Raw genomic sequence first — 8,869 nt, 5'->3', positions numbered from 1 at the left:
GCTTGGTAATTTACATGTGTATTCATATTTATCTGTGTGAAAAAATGCTTTGAACGTTCAAATAAAATTTAATCTTACCCTTTCTTAAGGTCACATCATACCTCATTAAGGCCTCTGAGATGCTGGTCATGAAACATTGGTGACCTCTGATTACAGACCAGTTTGACACCCCAGCAGTTTGCCTAAGAAGAGCATACAGGAGTAGATGATGCTGTGGTCTACTAGCTCCACAGAGTCTATTCCTACTTGGGCAAATCTGGCATTATAGTTGGGGCCAGGTTGTATGATTTCTCCTTTGACACAATTCATCCTTTGCAGATAGGAAACAAGTTCATGATATTGCAGGTACATGTCACAACAGTGATCAAGATCATAGACTACCTGACTGACAGAACATAGTACATGAGTACAAGACTGTATGTCAGATGTGTGAACCAGCAAAACACGGCCTTCCCAGAGGACCGTCCAATGTTGCTTTTTCTTCACTCTTTACACTACCAGTGTTGGGTATAAGTCAAACTTATGCCGTCTTTTGAAGTTTTTGGATGTCCCTCATTGTTGGCTGCACTGACAATGGGGATAAGGTGGAGAAGGAGTATTGAAAAGTGTTTGTGATTTGTGGCACAAGAAGAACCAAGTGAAAATGAACATTATCAAAACAAAGGATTTGTTGGTGGACATCCGGACTGTCAGGAAGTCCCATGATCAGTCACCATAATGGAGGTGAAGTTGGTTATAAATACCTATGGATCCATCTGACTGACTGACTGACAGACAGACAGACAGACAGACAGACAGACAGACAGACAGACAGACAGACAGACAGACAGACAGACAGACAGACAGATAGATAGATAGATAGATAGATAGATAGATAGATAGATAGATAGATAGATAGATAGATAGATATCTTTATTTGTCCACGGGGAAAGTTGGCATTACACAGACTGGATGTACAAAAAGGCCCAGAGCAGACTCTTTTATCCTATGACACTCAGGTTATTTAATGTGCATGACAAGCTGCTGGGGGTGATCTACCAAAACATAGCAATCAGATTATTGTTATACACTGTGGCCTTATGGATGAATGACATGACTTCTTATTGATGAGGGGTTGTGAATAACATATGAGCTGGTACCAATATTCAATATGGGATTATAAAGGACTAGAACCCATCCTGGCAAAAGAAGGTAGAAACTAACACTGGGTGGGGTTCCACTCCATCAAAAAGCATACTGACTCAGAGTAGGCCAGTTTATAGACATGTGAGAAATCCAGAGGAAAATGAGAAAATCTGCACAGACATTGAAGAATGAAAAAGACTCAACACAGTGCAGGATCCAATTAAAGAAAGGAATTGAGAAAGGTTTAAATGTAAGATTTGCATTGGGTATGACAAGGATGGACAGGATTAGGAACAAGTACATTAGAGGGTCACCTCAGGTTGGACAATTTGGAGACAAAACCAGAGAGGCGAGATTGCATTGTATTGGACACATGCAGATTAGAGATTCTGGGTATATTGGGAGAAGAATGCTAGGGATAGAGCTGCTAGGCAAGAGGAAAAGAGGAAGGCCTAAGAGAACATTTATGGATGTGGTGAGAGAGGACGTACAGATGGTGGGTGCAACAGAGAAAGATGCAGAGGACAGGAAGATACAGGAACAGATGATCCTCTGTAGCGACCCCTAACGGGAGAAGCCAAAAGAAGAAGATAAGAGAATTATCTCAATATAACTTAATAGTGGGCTAAATATGAATAATTACTAGTATTGTAGAAAGAACCTATTAGTTTAAAAAAATAGGCATAAATGTAAGGCTTTAAATAAGAAATGATCTTTTGAAATTATATTTTTTTTTCAGGAACATAAAACACTTTTTGATCTAATGTTATGCCATTCTCATTTCAGCTTTTTTAATATATGTTGGTGTTTCCATAAATGTGTCATGGTGCACATTTTCTAGTTGTCTTGTCTTACATTTTTCCCTGTTACAGAAAATTAAGGGCTGGTGAGCTGCAAATGAAAAGTACTGGAACTCTAGATAGCTTGGCAACTGCCAACAATACATAAGTTGTTTCAGGTAGGTTATGATAACTGTTCTGAGATTTTTAAGGTGAGGAAGACAGAGATAGCATGGTATGTGTTGTACATTGATCAGCAAATTCAAGTATAGTAAGAATTACACTATACTCTGTACATATGACAATAATGACTATGTAAAGTTATTTTTATAAAGGACCCTTAATGCAATAAATGTTTCGGTATTTCTTCTTTCCGCTCTTCTCTTGAACACTTGGTTTTCCTTGGTAGGTGACTCATGCTGGATATCCTTTACGCAAATCAAATTTTCCACATCCCTTCTCATACTATACCTTTTAACTTAGTTAGATGTCCATTGTCCTTTCATTCATGCATTTTTTTTTATTCTTGTAAACCTTTTTTTTTTCTTGCACAGATTGCTCTTATTATATGTACTTCATTTAATGCATGCTTTCATGTTTCCCATCACTCAGGCTGCTTTGTTTTGAGTTTACTTATTGTGTTTTTACCTATCACTTTATTATATTTTTGGGGAGTTAAAAGGTGCTGGATTTAACTTTTGTAGCTTGGATAATCTTGCTTTCATTAGTGCTCCCCTACTATAGGGTTTATCTAAGCTGCAGCATTTGTTATACTAGTCAATGGTGTATCACATTTGCAGTAAATAAGCCAATTTCATGTATTGTCTGGCAAATCACTGCTAACTCCATTCACATAAAAGCATTGCCATTTTATCTCTCTGTTGTCAGAGCACAGCATAAACTACACCCAAAACTACAAACAGCTTTAAATGTGGTCAAATATTAAGTATTTAAATTAAAAAAGGGAGCCTACATCGTACAGAAGTAATAATCTCTGCTCTCAAACATCACCTGTTGTTGCTGCTGTTTGCCTATCTAAAAGAAATCCAGGAGCATAAAACTCAAACATCCAATGAGAGAGAGAGGTGATGTGTGGAGTCCAAGTGCACCTTTCTATTAGCCAGATGCTATTTTTTAGTCTATTTACTGTATTTGTTTCATACTGTATGTCACAAACACAATTGTTTGCTTCACATGCCCTTGACACAGCTATAAAATATCTCACAACATTTAACAAAAAGTAACTGCTCATTAGAGTCATGACTGCACAGTATGTTACTCAGCTGTCTTACAGTACAGCTTTTGATGTTACAATAACACAAAAATTGGTTTGGGAAAAAGCAAAGCAAACAATGAGGCCCACCTGTGTATCTGAAATCAGCTACATTTACAGTGATAAAGCCTGAACAATTAATTTGTAAGCCATAGTACTGAATCACAAGGTGAGCCCACAGAAATAAACTGTTGCGATACTGATCAAGTTAGAATATTTTTCTAAGATAAGTTACTTTTATAGACTGACATTTTAAAGAAAAGTTGTAAATCATTACAAAGAAATACAGACATTTTCAATAAAGAAAATTTAAACCTTACACATACTTACAATCTTGCATGTACAGTATTACTGCCTTCCCCCATACTATTCATTTTTGGAATTTAAGTAGCACACTTCATTGCAGAGGAAACTTGGGGTTATTATTTGTGGGACTCAATGATCCAACTAACTTCAAAACAAAGAACTATAACAAAGTCTGACAATACATTTTGCAATCAGTCACTTACTACAACTTTAGGTTGTACACTTTGCTAGTGTTAGGGAGTGAATATGATTGTAAATTGTCCCAGGCATTGTTTTTAGTTACTGTGATCACATTGCTGAAATTAAAGAAACACAAAATTTTGTTTCTTTAGACATACTTTTTTCTAAGAATTGCACTTCTGTATTGGTTAATTATCAGAAAATTATTACATAGAGTGTAATATACAAGATAATGGAATCAGTAATATATATTGGTGTGGAGTTGTAAGTATGAAAATATTACATATTTCTGTAGTCTTTTCCATTAAATATCTTATAATCCTGTGAATTATGATGCTCAGCTACTTACGCTTTCTCAAACTGCACAGTGTGCAGACAGACTTGCTTGCAATTTTTTTTTTAATTAGATCACAATTTGTTTTGGTGGGAGGAACAATGTTGCTATGATAACTGCTTTCCAAATGTTATTCTGTCTAAGAATACCTTTCTTGTCTGCCATAACTGAATTTAGTCATTTTTGATTGAATGTGTTCTCATGTTTACACCAGATTTCATTCAAAATACTTTCCAGTTTTTTCTAGTAGGTTTATTCATTCACAGGTATCATATTATTAATAATAATAATAATATAGTGGTTTTCTCATTACTGAAAGTGCTTTTCATAGTGAGTGGGAAGCCACTTCAACCACATACAATGTATAGCATCCACCTGGATGATGCAATGACAGCCAATTTTGTGCTAGTACACTCACTACACTTTAACTATTATGTGGTGAAGTGGTGAGACAGAGATAGCCAATTAGAGACAAAAGGCCCAGAATGACTAGGCCATGGAGGGCAATTTAGCCAAGACATCAGGATACACTTTGCTCTTTATGAAGGATGCCTAGGGATCATTTATAATCACAGAGACTCGGGACCTTGGTGTTACATCTCATCTGAAGGACAGCACCATTTTTACAGCACATTGTCCCTGTCACTACACTGGAGCTTTGGGATCCACATTCAAACCACAGGATTACGTGCCCTTCTGCTGGTCTCACTAACACCTCTTCCAGCAGCAACCCAAACTTTTCCTAGATGGTCTCCCATTCAAGTACTGGGCAGCCACAAACATGCTTTGCTTCAGCTGGATGACCTCTTCTAAAGTGCCTGTGGTAAGTGCATTTACTCATGCCCTGGTATCATAGTTACACTTTTATTGATTGACTATAACTGTACTGCAGTCTATGTAACATACTTTTGTTAACTGTATCGTGTGTTGAATTAACAGGACATCACTAAAGATAAGTGTAGGCTTGTCACCAAATACTGTGCATTAGCACTAGAGCTAAGGATTGTGTTTTCTTAGCAGACATATGAGAGTGACTCAGTTCAACAGATAAATAGCTACACAAGGCATGGCATGGAAACTATCAGATTTATTTTGCAGGGTGTGGCAAGTTAAAAAACAGTCAATTCTGCTAGTTAATGAATCCTGCACCTGGTTATTGTTGTTGTAGTACAGTTTGCATGTCCTCCATACATCTGTCTGGGTGTTTCCTCTCATATCCTCAAAGATGTAAACAGTAGGTTAACTCCAAATCTAAATCAGATACAAAGGGTAGGTGAGTGGGATCTGTGATGGTCTTGCACAGAGGGCTGCTGGGACATGCTTTGGGGCCACACCACTCTGAATTGGATTAGCAGGTTTTATAATTCTTTTTCTAGCATGTCCTGTCATCCTGCCATCCATTTTTGACCCCATATAATCCATTTCAAAGTCTCACTTGCAAGAGGATCAGACAGAATCAATTTTAAACAATGTGCCAGTCTACTGTAGGGACATAAACACAGCCAGACAATTCTGCCATTTTAATCATTCCCAGTTTCTAACTCTCTCTCTCTCACTTTTGCAGCAGCACTTAGAACATGGAGTATACTGTACTGGTATACAGTACACACTGTATTCACGAGGCAGTGTCAGGTGTTGACAGGCCAGTACAACTACAGGTTACAGGTCACATACTCCATAGCGGTGCACCAGACTAAGGAGCAGGATGGGCCTCCCTCTCCCACTTGGACAGAGGCAGTGGCGCTGTAAGAATTATGTTTCTAGACTTCTCTAGCGCCTTCAACACCATCCAACCTCTGCTCCTTAGGGACAAGCTGACAGAGATGGGAGTAGATTCATACCTGGTGGCATGGATCGTGGACTATCTTACAAACAGACCTCAGTATGTGCGTCTCGGGAATTGCAGATCTGACATTGTGATCAGCAACACAGGAGCGCCGCAGGGGACTGTACTTTCTCCGGTCCTGTTCAGCCTATATACATCGGACTTCCAATATAACTCGGAGTCCTGCCACGTGCAAAAGTTTGCTGACGACACTGCTATCGTGGGCTGCATCAGGAGTGGGCAGGAGGAGGAGTATAGAAACCTCATCAAGGACTTTGTTAAATGGTGCGACTTAAACCACCTACAACTGAACACCAGCAAAACCAAGGAACTGGTGGTGGATTTTAGGAGACCCAGGCCCCTCATGGACCCCGTGATCATCAGAGGTGACTGTGTGCAGAGGGTGCAGACCTATAAATACCTGGGAGTGCAGCTGGACGATAAATTGGACTGGACTGCCAATACTGATTCTCTGTGCAAGAAAGGACAGAGCCGCCTGTACTTCCTTAGAAGACTGGCATCCTTCAACATCTGCAGTAAGATGCTGCAGATGTTCTATCAGATGGTTGTGGCGAGTGCCCTCTTCTACGCAGTGGTGTGCTGGGGAGGCAGCATTAAGAAGAAGGATGCCTCACGCCTGGACAAACTGGTGAGGAAGGCAGGCTCTATTGTTGGCATAGAGCTGGACAGTTTGACATCCGTAGCAGAGCAACGGGCACTCAGCAGGCTCCTATCAATTATGGAGAATCCACTACATCCATTAAACAGTGTCATCTCCAGACAGAGGAGCAGTTTCAGCGACAGACTGCTGTCACTGTCCTGCTCCACTGACAGACTGAGAAGATCATTTCTCCCCCAAACTATGCGACTCTTCAATTCCACCAGAGGGGGTAAACGTTGAACATTATTCAAGTTATTGTCTGTTTTTTACCTGCATTTTTTATTACTCTTTAATTTAATATTTTTTGCTGCTGGAGTATGTGAATTTCCCCCTGGGATTAATAAAGTATCTATCTATCTATCTATCTATCTATCTATCTATCTATCTATCTATCTATCTATCTATCTAATGGCACAGGACGCTCATTACAAAATCCAGGATTTCATCAATTATGCAGGTGCAGTTGCCATTATAACACATAACCTTTTTTCTCTCCTGAATTCAAACAGCATTGCATCACAATATTTAATGTTTGCAGTTAAACCGGAAGCAAAACAAAAAATAGAAGAAAATAAATTGGGTCACAATAGCCTATTGTACAATTTCGTTTGTCCAAACCAATTCTCCCCTGAAATGTCTTTGCTTTTATTTTTGTCACCTGTACCCTGAAAATGGAATTGGGTTCAATTTTTGTAGGGTGTTGGGATTGTAGGATGTAAAAATAATCTTTAGATAAAGCACTACACGGCAGTTATACAGATAGGCTAGTACAAGTCTGAGAGCATAAGCATTCATTCGTATCATATTCTTTAAATACAGTGTACTTGGCAGCACCAGGTGTAAAACTAAAAAAAGGTAAAAAGGGGTATCATGTTAGGAAAACAGTTAACTACGTAGGCAAATGGGAAAAAGGGAAATTAATTATAAATAAAGGCACAGGCAGTCAAGGGATGACCATATTACAGGTGTTAAATAACTGCAATAGTTAATTTAAACCAATATTTATTTTTTAAATAATGTAATTTAAATAATTTATACCTAATAAAAATTGAGCGGACAAATTTACTAATACAAATTTTCATAATGAGGTCAATATAATGCAAGTTCTGTTTGATGCTGGAACTTTGCAGTGTAGCTTGGATGAGTCAGTCCTTCTTGAGATGAGGTAATACTAGGTGAGTCACGTAGGTACAAGTAAAGAATGCACTCTCTTCCTAGGCAAGCCCCAGAATTGGAAATGTCAAGCCAGTTTCAGGACTTTGCAGAACTGTGCAGTGACTGAAAACTCTGAAGTGCTCACTAGGCAATGCATGCAGGCTAGAGTATTTGCTTGCACTTTACAACCCCTGTTAAATAAAAGTCTTATATCTAAAGTATTTTTTCCAAACAACAACTAGGACCAGTGTTAAATTTGTAAGTTACACAATAAACAGATTTGTTTGCCTATCCTCCATAGAAAGTCAGGTGTAATGTGTGGGCCTGTGCATTTTGAATAGTTTTGAATAATGTGCAAGCATGAAATAAAGTAGAACAATGTAAAAAAGGAACACTGCTTTGATGGTCTTTTCAATGGTCTGATACCTCGTTTGCTGTAGTTTGCAGTTTGATGGGCAAATATCATGAGTAGCTTTTTCCAGAACTAAAATTTATGGTAAAAAAATATTACACTGGGTAATATCGAAGCACTTGTGGGCTAGATGTTGGTTATTATACATATTATTAGATAAAATATTATAAATAATATGCACTATTGAAACAACTTTTTTTTTATTACATTTGCATTTTTTCCACATATTTATGTGGGTTTTAACAGATTTCAGACCATCAAACCCATGCCTTCCAAAAACAAACGTAGGGAATTATAAGCAAATTCCATGAAACCAGTTTGCATAATTGCATTAAATATTATTAAAATGTGATATTTCTTTACATCATAAATGTAAAAATGTGTAAACATGAAATGCGTAAACATAAATGCATAAACAGGATTACCTGTACTACTGTCACTATAATGAACTATGTATTGAACATGATTTTTTTATAGGGCTGGACATGGACGAAACGGGCACTAGCACTGGCTTCCGTGGTATCACTTATTACTGACATGGAACAACTAAATTATGGGGAAACCCTCTCACCCCAGCAAAGGAGGGAACTGGGAGCCATGATTACCTTGGTTGGTTGGTTGATCCCACACAAGGTTTAACTGTGCTGTGAAGGATGCCCAGGGAACTTTAATGGCCATGTCCTCGTCATCATTTCAAGGGTGACTGTCCATGGATGTACAACAATAAAATGTCAGGTACTGTTTACATTGACCAGCTTTCCAAACCATCATATAGCCAAGGTAGGACCTATGTAACCCATTTGGAGCCACTAGGAGGAA

This window comes from Erpetoichthys calabaricus, chromosome 9, assembly GCF_900747795.2.
Source record: "Erpetoichthys calabaricus chromosome 9, fErpCal1.3, whole genome shotgun sequence".
Classification (NCBI taxonomy): Eukaryota; Metazoa; Chordata; class Cladistia; order Polypteriformes; family Polypteridae; genus Erpetoichthys; species Erpetoichthys calabaricus.
This window is presented reverse-complemented; position numbering follows the sequence as displayed.